Source organism: Nothobranchius furzeri, chromosome 4 (genome assembly GCF_043380555.1).
Source record: "Nothobranchius furzeri strain GRZ-AD chromosome 4, NfurGRZ-RIMD1, whole genome shotgun sequence".
Classification (NCBI taxonomy): domain Eukaryota; kingdom Metazoa; phylum Chordata; class Actinopteri; order Cyprinodontiformes; family Nothobranchiidae; genus Nothobranchius; species Nothobranchius furzeri.
In genome coordinates this window covers 5,049,026-5,061,735 of record NC_091744.1, presented here as the reverse complement: position 1 = coordinate 5,061,735, position 12,710 = coordinate 5,049,026, and the positions used below count along the sequence as shown (strand labels likewise).

Sequence of the window (12,710 nt, the reverse complement as noted above, 5' to 3'; positions counted from 1 at the left end):
TTCCCTTCCTGTGATGGTCATGTAATCAAACTTGGGCCGGCAGGATAAAAATCTATAGAACGGCATTCCCAACAACCCTCATTATCCAGTGTGCTCTTGCACATGTGTATACTGGACTGAAGTGTCTTCATAACAAAGTAAAATTTAAATGGCAGTAATTATCTTTTTGGCTTATATGGGGTCCAAAAGTAATTGGGGATAAACATTGGAGAACACATGAAAATATCTATCGATCAATGACTTTATTAGAGTACTGCAGTACAAAAAATGTCAATATCAACCCACCCAAACACAAAACAAACAACCTCTTTTATTCTTACCCAAAGCAACCAACAATGAAGAATTTAAAGAGAGAATGTGTAGTTTTTTCTGTTGATCTCTGGAAATATCCATCGACATGTTGAAAATGAACAAAATGATGCCCAGTTGTTGGAAAATATTGGCGGTTTCATAACATATAACCATAAAAATCGGGTCTAAAATACATGGAAGCTGGCCTAAGTCTTTGGGTGATGCCATATTAGATGCCACGTTTCCTTCTATGGTAGCCCGTGAGGACAAACTTTATTGCTTTGTAACAGTGCTGCCACGATTAGTCAATTTGTCTCAATGACGTCGACAAACAGAATAGTCCACTATACATTTAATAGTCTACTTTGTTAATTCTATGAGCATTTTTTTAATCTTGCCTGCTGCGGCACCTTTGGCGGCTGCTTTCTTCTGCCTCTCAACTCGAGACACACGTGCAGTAGTGGCCATCCAGATCAGCTTTCAAATCAGAATCACCGGAAAAAGAAGACATGGCGAGTCGGCAACGTAGCTCCAAAGTTTGGGAGCATTTTACAAGGACAAAATAGAACCGCGTACAGTGCGAAATCTGCAAAGTGAAACTCTCCTTTCACGGGAGCACATCGGCGATTCACGAGCACCTTAAAAGGAACCCAGTTTACAAAACCTTGTGGTTCTTAAAAGATAAATGTTAGTATCATTTATATTAAAGTGGTTTAAAAAAACCTTAATGTCTTCATTTTTATAAATTTGTAAAAATTGTTTCACTCGTAGGTCGCCATTGTTGTTAGTGTCTCAATGCACTCTGGTAGTGACGTCATATGGTACTTTGGTTGCACCGGCCGGCTTTGCGACCCTGTGGGGACTGTTCAGCGACATCTACATGTCATCTGTTCAGCCTTTTCAGTTTAAACCAGAGTGAAACATTAATGAGGACATCACCTGTTTCACAAAACGAGCGTCAAAATGAAGAGCAAGAAGGTCGGGATGTAGCGAGTGCAGGACAAAACCGGTGGTGCCTGTGCGGCAAACAGAGAGGGGGAGTGTTTGTTGCCAAGAGCTGACATCATGTCAGCAGACGTTAACGGTAAGCTATCGTGTGATCTAATTTATTCAATCATGAATGAGTTTGGAGAATTTTAGCATCCAGAGCTGTCGTGTGCTTTATAGATGATTAGGATATTCAGTGAAATGACTAATCATTTTTGCAGATATTATTTATTTGGAGAACACTGTACTGACCGGAGAGGTGAACGTTCAGCTTCGTCCGTGACGAGTGGCGTGTCCGATGGTTCGCTGAACGTGACAGAAGCGGAAGCTGCAGGAGCGGATTGTCGGCTCTGGAGAGCATCCAGCGTCTCTTGTCTCTTTGAGGGCATTTAGGCTCCTTGTGCGGGAAAATGGTCGGTAAAGCATTTAGTTTCCGCCTTCTCTTATACTCAGCCACTCTGGTGAGCTCTTTAAGGAGTTGTGGTCAACTATAAGCTTCAAATGCATCAGGAGAAAAATGTCGGGAACACAGCCGCGGATCTTTGGGAAGTTGTGTCCGTCCACAGGCATCTTCCCACTGCTTTCTCCTCTTCTTGCCAGTGGGAAAGCTGTGGGAATTCACATCACTCCCCTTGTTTCCCTTTGACTGGAAATTACAACCAAAAGCAGCACAATGCGGCATTTTACTTAATTAATACGGTGAGCACGTAAACAAACACTAGCATCAATAGCTATTCTTCCTAGAGCAACCAATATACATCATCGCCCCCAGAGTGCATTGCGTGAAGAAAACGTGGCATCCTACGTATGTCAAAAAAAGTACTAAGTATTATAGATTTATAAATAAACAGCAATATTTTGTGTGTTTCTAACAACATAGTTTGGTACAACAGAAAACATGTGGCTTTTTAGGGCATACACGTCCTCACAACCAGAGTTCCTTTTAAAAGGAAGCACGTCATGGCGGAGAACAAAGAGTCGCCTCTTCAAGCTAATTACCTCTTGTTAGCAACTAACATTAACAGAGTTACTTGAATTCACAGGTGTAGCAACAACAGTAGTGATGGCAATTTTATTACCTTTAAAACACGTATGTATGTCACGTATTTGCTCTAATGTTACAAACGCTAATGATTTATTTAATCCTGCTACGCTGTGTTTTAAAAGGTGCTCTTCCGCTTAAATGGACGAGTTTGTTACAAAGCAAAAAATACTTTTTTAGCTGAATACATGTGTGAGCACAAGTCATTTTTGTGTACTATGTTTTCTTGGTTGTAGGTGCCTACCTCTATGGCTGTGTAGGATTTGTATTAACAGGTTACAAAGTTCATTGAATGTAGTTTTATAAGCTATCATCTTGTCTTTTATTATTACACACGACACATAACTGATCACACTTCTAACTAGAAGCTAATGTGATGGGTATATTACAGTTTTTCTCAATTGCTAAAACACAAAAGCCAATCCTCTAAACCAAATGACCAGTTGTCTAAACACATTTACTAAATCTAGCCATCATTTTCCAACATCATAAACACATTTCACATGAAGACACAATACACAAAACACAATCCTCCGTTCTCATATATCTAAACACATTTTTCTTTGCTAAAACACAAGTTCCAAAAGAACTCTGCTCATATTCTCAAATGAAAGCTCATGTGATGCCAAATGCTTGCCACAGTCAGCACTAATTGAACACAGTGAACACACCTGTCATCATTCATTAGACACAGCGACTCAAAATTGAAGACACTTGTTGCTAATGCTGTGACCACATCTCCTCACCTTCCTAGAGGAGCTAAAAGACATCCTCCTGGACCGCCAACAACACCATCCTGGGCCCGCACATCACACTTATGTGATCATTTGGGACAATGTCCGCTTCCACAGAACAAACCAAATCAGAGAGTGGTTCACCACCAACAGTAACCACTTTTTAAACGTCTGTCTGCCACCCTACTCCCCTTTCCTGAACCCTATAGAGGAGTTCTTCTCATTGTGGAGATGGAAGGTTTATGACAGACAACCATACACTAGAGAGAACATCCTAAAGGCAATGAAGCTGGCCTGTGGTGACATCCCAGTGGAGGCCTTACAAGGATGGATTCGCCATTCCAGGGCGTTTTTCCCACGGTGCCTGGCAAGAGACAATATAGCCTGCGATGTGGATGAGGTGATGTGGCCCGATGCAGCTCAGCGGCATGATGCCGCACAGTGATTGTGGTGTGTGTGTGTGTGTGTGTGTGTGTGTGTTGTGAATAAAGTAAATAAAAACATTTTCACACCCTGCTCATGTTTCCAAGAGTACTGTTGTGTGCAATAGATTCTGTTTTTGCATTGAGTTGTGTTACAGTAGTGTACATGCAGAATTTTCTTTAGATTTATACTCTTCATATGAAACTCACAAATCTAAATGCCTAATCCTCTGCAGAGATCTAAGATTCGTAACTGTAAAGTTTCTAAAAATGGGCAAATTGGCAGTTATGAAACAAAGAACCTCACAAATTGAACATTGTGTTTTCAATTGTTTTGCTGTAGTGTGTAATGGTGTGTAGTGTTTAAATTTTTGAAAGCTTCGAGCTGCTCTTTTGGTGTGAAAGTTTGAGTTTTGAAGTGAGAAGGTGTGGTTGTGTTATTGTAGTTTTAGAAAAGGGTGTTGTGTTTAGACATTGGGGAACATGGAGGAAACGTTTGTGAAATGTGTTTTAGCATTTGAGAAAAACTGTAAAGCATCCTGGTGCAATAAGCTATACTCTTATGTTGGGCAGAACAGACTTGGGGACCCGTGAAGACACCAGACACAGTAAGACGCTTAAACAGATTTATTTATGAGTCAAGGCTTGGTTGTATTACCCAGACTGTGGGAAACAGGCAGAGATGTGGTCGGGACTAGGCGAGGGTCAAAGCCGGTGAGGTCAATAGCAAAGACAGGAGGGGCAAACCAGAGACAGAGTCCATGAGGCAGATCCGAGGTCGATAGTCCAGGTGGTCAGAAGCAGAGAAACAATCCAGGCAGGGAGCAGGCACGTGGGCATGTCGAGGTTCAGGAACGAGGTCAGGATCTATGATTCAGGCAGAGGTTAGGAGTGCTGGAGAATTTACTGGCAAGAAATGTTCAGTAATCTGGCAGGGAACTGGTGGCTGGCTGGGGAATGTATAGCTGGTGAGACAGATGAACAGGATGACATGGTTACAGGGTGCAGGTGTGGTGAATTAGGTGGATGAGGGCCTGGCTGAGGAGGCAGAGGAGGATGGCAGCCTGGGAGACATGACACTTTTATGCATGACACGATTAGTCGACTATTAAAATAGTTGTTTGTGGAAACCCAAATTTTGAATCAACGTTTACAAAACTTTGCCATTACCTCTTCACTCATTGCCAGTGATGAAAGGGAGTCAGATGTGCTTGGAGGCTGTGCTCTCAGGGATTTTTGACCTAATGGCCATCCGTTGTTAAGATCTTACTCAAACACAAAAATACTGCTTGCTTGCAACGATTTAGGTATGTACTGCCCTCTATCGCCAAGGGAAATACACATTGTTGCTTTAAAACCTCCCCCAATAAACAATAAAGCTCAAAATAATGTAAAAATCCTTCCCCCTCCAAAGCAACACAAAGAACAAGATAACTTATGTCCAACACAAGTGAGAATTTAGTCAGTCTGGTTTTTTTTTTATTTTATTTTAGCTTTAGTTTGTTGGAAACTTATTTTAATCTTGTTTTTGGTGATGATTCACTTGAGCATCTTTGTAATGATCATGCATGTGTGGAATGTGTATTTTTAAACTAGTCATTAACATACCATGGTGATGTCAGTACAATGATGGAGGGTGGATAATTTTACCACCCCTTAATCTTTCTGGTTGGCTGACCACCAGCTGGTTTATTCCATTTTGCTGTTTGTTTTGTTGTAGAACCACTTCTTCTTTGGTTTTAGGGCATTTATTGGTAAATGAGTAAAATCACGAAGACTGTGATGTCATAAATTTTTATTTCTTTTTGTCCAATTATGTGTCAGAAAATTAAATGGGGATCTGGGAAAAACACATTTATTACATCCAGAAGAGCAAAAAAGTCTCCTTGGCCTCATGTACTTAGGAAACACCCTGTGTTGCCTCTGTGACCAAACACCTACCATAACCACATCATCTGTTGGGCACACCCATGTCTCGGTTCCCCATGCACACGCATGCACTTGCACAGCGCTATTGTTAAATCATTCAGATCCCAGCAGGCAGCACAGAGTTCAGTCGCTGTAGGTATGTATGTCCTTTTCTGTGGCCGGCTTGTTTACTAAATAATAATCATCATCCTCAGCTGCACCAGTGTGAGGTGCTGTGTCAGCACTGCTGAGCCTTCATGTTTTGGCCTCTATGTGTTGGCCTGACTGACTGGTTTAATCAATTCAGTGAGCTGGTTTTGGATCTGTGACAAGGCGGGTTATGAATCTGAATGTCAGCGCTGACGTCTAGGTGGTTGTTTTGATTTGAAGATGAGTCACGGCTGTGTTCATGTACTTTGTACTGCTTATTCATAACTCGTCAGCCTTTTTTCTGTGTTTAGCATGTATCTGGCTTCGAACATTGGTCGTATTTACGTAAGTAAATTAGACTAATACTGATTTTGGATCCAATTAACAATTAGTTTTCTCCTATTTCTGTAGTTTAAAAAAAAGCATTTTGCTGTTTTCTTTTTGAAGTAGAATTAAAATAAACATGAAATATATAATGATCATAATAATGATTTTATGTATGTATGTATGTAACACTGACATTAGAGCAAAAATGCAAAATAGAAGTTTTTAAAACTTAATCTCGTTGCATTGGAACCAAAATTGAGACTGAGTAGTCTGTCCCACATTTCGTGAGCTGGGATCTGGTCAGGTCTAGTTTGGAGGTGGTGACTGCATGAAGAGGTGGAGGACAATTAGGGACTCATTTTTCGTGTTGAAGGTGTTGAACACTCGTTTAATCAATGCATTTGCAGTGGTCTCTGGTAGGAATTAATGCCTTGCAAATCATAATCGGGGAAACAAAGCCCAGAAGGGATCAGCACAGACAAGTCTACTGCAGCAGAGAGTGGCAGCAGACAGCAAGATTTGGAGTCCTGTTTCCTCATATTTGGACATCTACTCTCGGATTGGATAATAGCAACACAACTGTACCACTAACTCAGTTTGTTCTGCAACTTGGATGTTTTATCTCTGCAAATGACACACTCCTGGAGAAGCTTCTGCCGTGTGGTTGAGTAGCTAATGCTATCGGTTAGCTTCTGCTAGCCGATGGCCGAGACATTCAATGTTGTTTTCTGGATGCTAAAAATCAACAGCCTTCCCAGTTGCGAACCAATACGGGCGAGTGCAAGCAATAGCTTGACAGAGTGGTAAAGCTTTTCAAATTCTAGTGTTTCTCCATCCATTTTCTGTCAGAAGCTTATGCAAGAGGTAGGTGGAGGAGACTATTTTCATGTCCAGCCTGCATGAAAAACTCAGGGTGATCAACCTCAGAAATACTTAACTTGTAGCTACATCAGCTAAAAGTTTGATGGGTGTCAATAATCTGTCTCTACCCTCAAAGCCCCACTCTCAGCTCCAATTTAGTCATTTTTGGGACGGATGAGACACGTGACACAGCCAAGATGGCAGTGGTGGGAACCGCCCAATGGGCTCCAATTCAGCTCTTCAGAAACCTGAGGGTGGTTGTGCCGAGGGTTCATCCATACAGCCAATTTTTAAAACATGTAAAAACTTTTGGTAAATGCACAATACGTTCAATATAGTCATAAAAAATACTGCAGACTCAGTTTTGTGCTTTCATGTCTGTGCACTGTAACATAGGTGCTGGATCTTATCAGATGTATGATAATTGTTGCATGAACCCTGCAACAAAGAGATGTGAAACACATTATTTAATTGTTGAATAAACCTGGATCACATCCCAACACTGAGCCTGAGCCCATTTTTGTGTGTTTGTGCCTGATGAGTCATTCTGTCACTGTTAAATGTTCCTGTTGTTGCAGAAGATTCAGGATGCACAGATGCATCAAGATGCAGGCAGACATCTTAAAGATTTGAAGGAGCTCATTCAGAGCACGGCTGTGAATCAATGAGACCTTTCTCCTCAATTAAAGCTACAGTATGCATCGTGTGTTGCATTATATTTGATGTGACACAGCACCGTGACCTTTCTCTTGCACATTATTCAGTCATATTAAGGTAAAAAAGTGCACGACAAGCCACCTCACTGTCGATGTAAGTAGTGTGTCTTGATGCTGTTATAAAGTGGATCACTCTCCTTTTGTTCAGTTTTGTCTTGGGCATCACAGCAAGTATATGTTGTATAAATGATCACTGCTGCTGTGCAGGTGCATCTCCATCTGTTGTAGCTCCCACAGGCTACCCACTCACCCTCTTCACATCGTGTTTTATCACAAATGGGAACCTGATGAGAAATAAACAGGATGAAGCACATTGCACACTGTCACACCCACTGTTCCCAGCGTGTTACACGTTTCAGTTACTCAAGAATGCAATGTTGCATGACATCCTCTGTATTCAGATTACAACAAAGCAGTTTTGTAAAGGAAAAGATCCACCCTGAAAATAATTAGGCAGAACAATACATTAGATTTTTCACTGAGATGCTTGGATAAATGTTCAATATTTTGCTCCATACTGTTATAGTTCTAAGCAATGCTCCTGAAAAACAAAAACACACGAAAAAAAAACCACACTGACACCATGGTTGAGCGTTCAAATCTTTAGCAGCTTTTCTCTGCTTTTATGGCAGCGTCATGATTTGTCTACATAAGTCAAAATGAAAAGTTCATTTAGTTGGTGTCGGCATGTTTTTAAGGTCTGAATGTCACAAACATATTTCTTTGATATCTTTTTCCTCATCGTCAATAGGCCAATAGACATTTTATGGTAGCCTAATATTGATTCCAATGTCATAAAAGTAAATGTGGCCACTTGATTCCTACCATCATGCATTTTATTCACCATTAAACATCACCTCTGCAAGCAGTTGAGATAAATCAGTTCCTTCTTAAAATGTGAACCCTTGATAGTGTTTTCTAATTTAGTAATATCGTTAAATAATTATGACTTCAGTATAGACCAAAAATAATCATGAATATATTTTTCCATCAAGCAGCTCAATTTTCTGCACAGTCTCTTAGTGCTCCCATAGCTTACACACACACACACACACACACACACACACACACACACACACACACACACACACACACACACACACACACACACACACACACACACACACACACACACACACACACACAGTTTCCAATAAGGATGTGTCTGGTTGGAGTCAGGGAGAGATACTCCATCAGATGTGCGTGGTGTCGTGTCACATGTCTTGGACTATTGTCACAGGATGGGAAGTTTGTGAAGGCAGAATTTCCTTTACCTCAGCAGAGGAAATCACTGGATACGACCCATCGTTTGTTCCATCTTTTCAGGACGGTCACTGAAACATTTTAAGTTGGCTGTTAGACAAACACACATAAGGTCACATAAAATCTCACATTTTGTGTGCCTGCATGGACATGGACTGCTGTCATAGTGTGGCATTTCCTGAAAACCTGTTTTCCACTTGGTTGAGTGATGTCATCCAGTTTGGGAGCAGAGGGGTTTGCTTCGATGCCATAAAGATGATGTCATCAGATTTAGCTAAAATCTGATGTTATGTTCTGGAAAGATTTGTTTCACTGCTTCGGCGGTTCTGAATAATTGGAAAATATGACGAATACGTATGTTTTGATCACGTGTGAGTGCATGTTATTAGTTTTTCTCATCTTCAGAATTTCAAGATTGCCTTTAAAGTAGAATGCTAAATGTTTACATCAAGTTTTACACTAAATCTTTTTTTGAGTCTGGCTGGCTGCTATTTTACATGATTATTTGAATACTCAACTTTTAGATATTTGGATACCGTATATATTTATTTTTTCTGATTCATTTTTGCACTTACAAGATGGAAAAAGGGACTACATCTTTTTTATGTTAAAGAGACAATGTGTAGTTTTTATCACTAACATCTGGAAATATCCATTGAAACGTTGAAAATTAATAAAATGATGTCCAGTTAAAAAAGTCTTGGCAACTTCATAACAGAACTATGAAAATCAAGTCTAAAGTGCATAGTACATAGTCTTAGCCTGGCAAGCCAGACTAAATAAATGTATTACCGTAAATCCTCTAATACAGGCCGGTATTCAATTAAAGGCCGGGTCTCCAACTTTGGCCGGTGTCGGAGTCAGCGGAGGTAAATAATGGCCGGTCTCTTATTGTGGCCGGATGGAATGTGGTAACAAGCAAGTACGAGTGTCCCAGCGGCAGGGTTATAGTCCCCAAATCAACCAGCAGGAGGCAGTAGAAGTTCACGCAGCCTTTTATAGGCTTTTTCTTCAACACTTTGTAATGCTACAGACACATCCTCTATCACGCTCCTACCACACAGAGTCACGGTGTCAGTTAACCATGCTAATTCAACCCGCTCCACAGAACACACATCACCTTCCCTGTGGCTTACATAACACTCACACAACACGCAAATCAGCACATAGGAACTAGCAGAACGATAGGAAACACATATAACACAATACCCAGAATGCACCTGGCTTACAACCCCAGCCAGGTCATTACACTATCAAGTTCAAAGAGAACGTGCTGATTATGCTGCAGAACACTGGAGAGCAGCAGTAGGGGGTGTATGAACTACAGTAATCCCTCATTTATCGCGGTAGATGCGTTCCAGACCTGGCCGCCATAGGTGAAAATCCGCGAAGTAGGGACTCCCAGCATGCCCCTCGCGGGGATTCCCTTCACGTCGCACCTACGTCACAAACCGCGGCTATAAACGGAAGTCGCCTTTCCAGCTCACCACTCAGTCATCGTTTCTTCAGATTCATGATCAGAGTTTCCAACCTACCGATCAATCCAACGAACTATCAGCTCATAGTAAGTTATCTTACTTACTTCTGGAAAGCCCGGCATTTCCGTGTCACTTCGTTGACGCTCGAACGCTCGGGGGTTTCCTAGAGCACCGACGCTATCACTTCCGCGTCTGTGAAACCACGCTCCCTATTGAATTATCGTATGATCACATTCTCTTTTTGGGGGTAAAACTCAAGTGCCAGACCGTCGGTACTGACACGCGATCGTTCATGTCGGTTCATTTCCTTTAATGTTTTCTGTCTTTTATTTGTGCCTGATGTGTATCGCTGCTGTGGAGCGGGGCGCTTCACCTTGTCCTCCGACGCACAGATCACAGCAGGGAGCGCTCAGCTGTTTTCGCGGTCGGTAGATCTGCCTCCTGAGCACGGCCACAGTAACAATCAGGTGTCGCCACCTCAAAAACTAATTTAACACGCGATCGTTCATGTCAGTTCATTTCCTTTAATGTTTTCTGTCTTTTATTTGCGCCTGATGTGTTTCGCTGCATGCTGTGGAGCGGGGCGCTGCGCGCATCACCTTGTCCTCCGACGCACTGATCACTGATACAGCCGCCAAACAGCGAGCGCTCCGCTGTTTTTGCGGTCGGTAGATCTTTTAGAACTGCAGTTCAAAGGTAACTCATGAGGTGAATATATATGAACCCAGGTAGCAGTTTTTCTTTAGGATTGAGAGGAGATGCAGGAAGATAATAAACAGACAGGACAGAAAAATAGTCAAATAAAAACAAGTTAGTTTTTGTACCTGCTGTTGCAACAAACAGACACCATTGAAGGTCATCAGAAGTGAGGAACAGAAAATGAAATAATTATTTTAATGTTTAGAGCAGCAGGAACTCCGAGAGGCTGCAGGCACATCAGTGAGTTTGCGCCGCTGCGCAGGGGGAGGGGGGAGAGGGCTGAAGCAGGAACTACCGTTGTTAAAAGAAATGTGTTTAACTTTGAAAATGTGGGCGCACTTTTAATTGTCAAAAACTCCAGCGAACCATTAGTTCATTTTGCTCAAATAGAAATAGAGGCCTGCCTCTAATACTGGCCCTCCTTCCAATAAAGGCCTGGAGCTTGATGAGCTTGAGTCAAATACAGGCCCGGGCCTGTATTAGAGGATTTACGGTATTTAGTCTGGCCATGCTCCATTGACGGCTCTCGGTTGTGGGGCGGGTTCTACCGTTGTCTTTCAAATGATCTCCACATTCCACTGGACAATGAATGTGACATACTCTTGTTTCACTCTGTTGCATCATCCCACCCACCAGGCACATAGAGTGCCCTGATTGGCCCACAAAGCGGATAAAGCTCTGTGATTTGTTCACTAAGCAGATAGAGCACTATGATTGGCCCACCATTATGGACCAATCACAGCTCTTTATGTGTTTGAAACCCCTCTAGAGAGCTGTGATTGGCTAGCCAGAGTCCTGGTAGGAGCTGCTGAGGTTCCAATGGAGCATGCCTAGACCAAACTTTGCAAAGCAAGAATTTGGTCTAGTTCACTAGGCTAACATAGTCTAGCATCTTTGGGGGATGCCATATTCAAAGCCATGTTTCCTTCTTGCCGGCTTGGGGTCCTGCGCCTGTCGATGGCATCACATTAGATGATTGGCTGGACGTAAGACTTCCTGAAGTTACGTTACCACGTTCGAAAACATTTAGGCAGTGAGAAACATGAATTTAATAATGAAACTACTAAACACTTTCCAAAACCTATTTGAAATAATAGGGTTAGGGTTGTATGACAGGGGTGTCAAACTCAAACTCACACTGGGGCCGAAATGAAACTGGGACGGAGTCGCGGGCCAAACTTAATATTTTTTGAAAAAGTGATGGCAAATTTGCACATTTTCTTTATCAACATATATGCAATTTTGAACCTTTAAATTTGGAAACAAACATATTTCTGCATTACCACTGAATGTGGAATAACCAAATGACACACGAGCAAGTCAGTTTTATATAAAAGGCATCAGTGGTATTCATTACTTGTGGTATATTCAGCATTTTTAAAATCTATTCAGGATTTATGTTTTCTTGTTTATTCATTTTTCTTATTTTTTATTCTCCTTTTTTCTCCTGTCATAAGTGTCATCGCTGCTGTGACGTCTAGCTTTCCCCACTGAGGAACAATAAAGGGATTTTCTATTCTATTCATCTATCTGCAGCCTTTCCACTTCCTGTTTACTGTAGGTTAAATCTTTTCTCACGGGCCAACAACAAAATAAAAATATCATTTTATCTTAAATGAAAATGCAACATCTCACCTGTTAACTTTCATGTTTTGGAGCAGAAAAAGAGCATAAAACCAACATATTTAAAGCTCAGTTTGCTCCACTGGTTTACTGTGATGCTCACCTGTTCCAGCCAGATACCTGCATCATGGGGCTGATCTGAGCTGAGGAGGAGACTCCTGTTGTTTTGTTCATCTTCATCATAATAACGACAACATTAGATGACAACA

The 12,710-nt window shown here is 41.5% G+C and overlaps 1 protein-coding gene across 5 annotated transcripts in view; it reads left to right on the top strand.

Moving 5' to 3' along the window:
* Nucleotides 1-12,710, top strand: part of add3a (adducin 3 (gamma) a) — a 162,745-nt gene that overhangs the window by 17,618 nt on the left and 132,417 nt on the right. Inside the window, exon 1 of one of the 5 annotated variants that reach the window (XM_070550017.1) lies at nucleotides 4,813-5,541. The exons of the other annotated variants lie outside the window; for them this stretch is intronic. The gene's annotated coding sequence lies outside the window, so the exon portion shown is untranslated. Of the gene's footprint in view, nucleotides 1-4,812; nucleotides 5,542-12,710 lie in introns of those variants that run through there. 5 annotated transcript variants of the gene reach the window in all.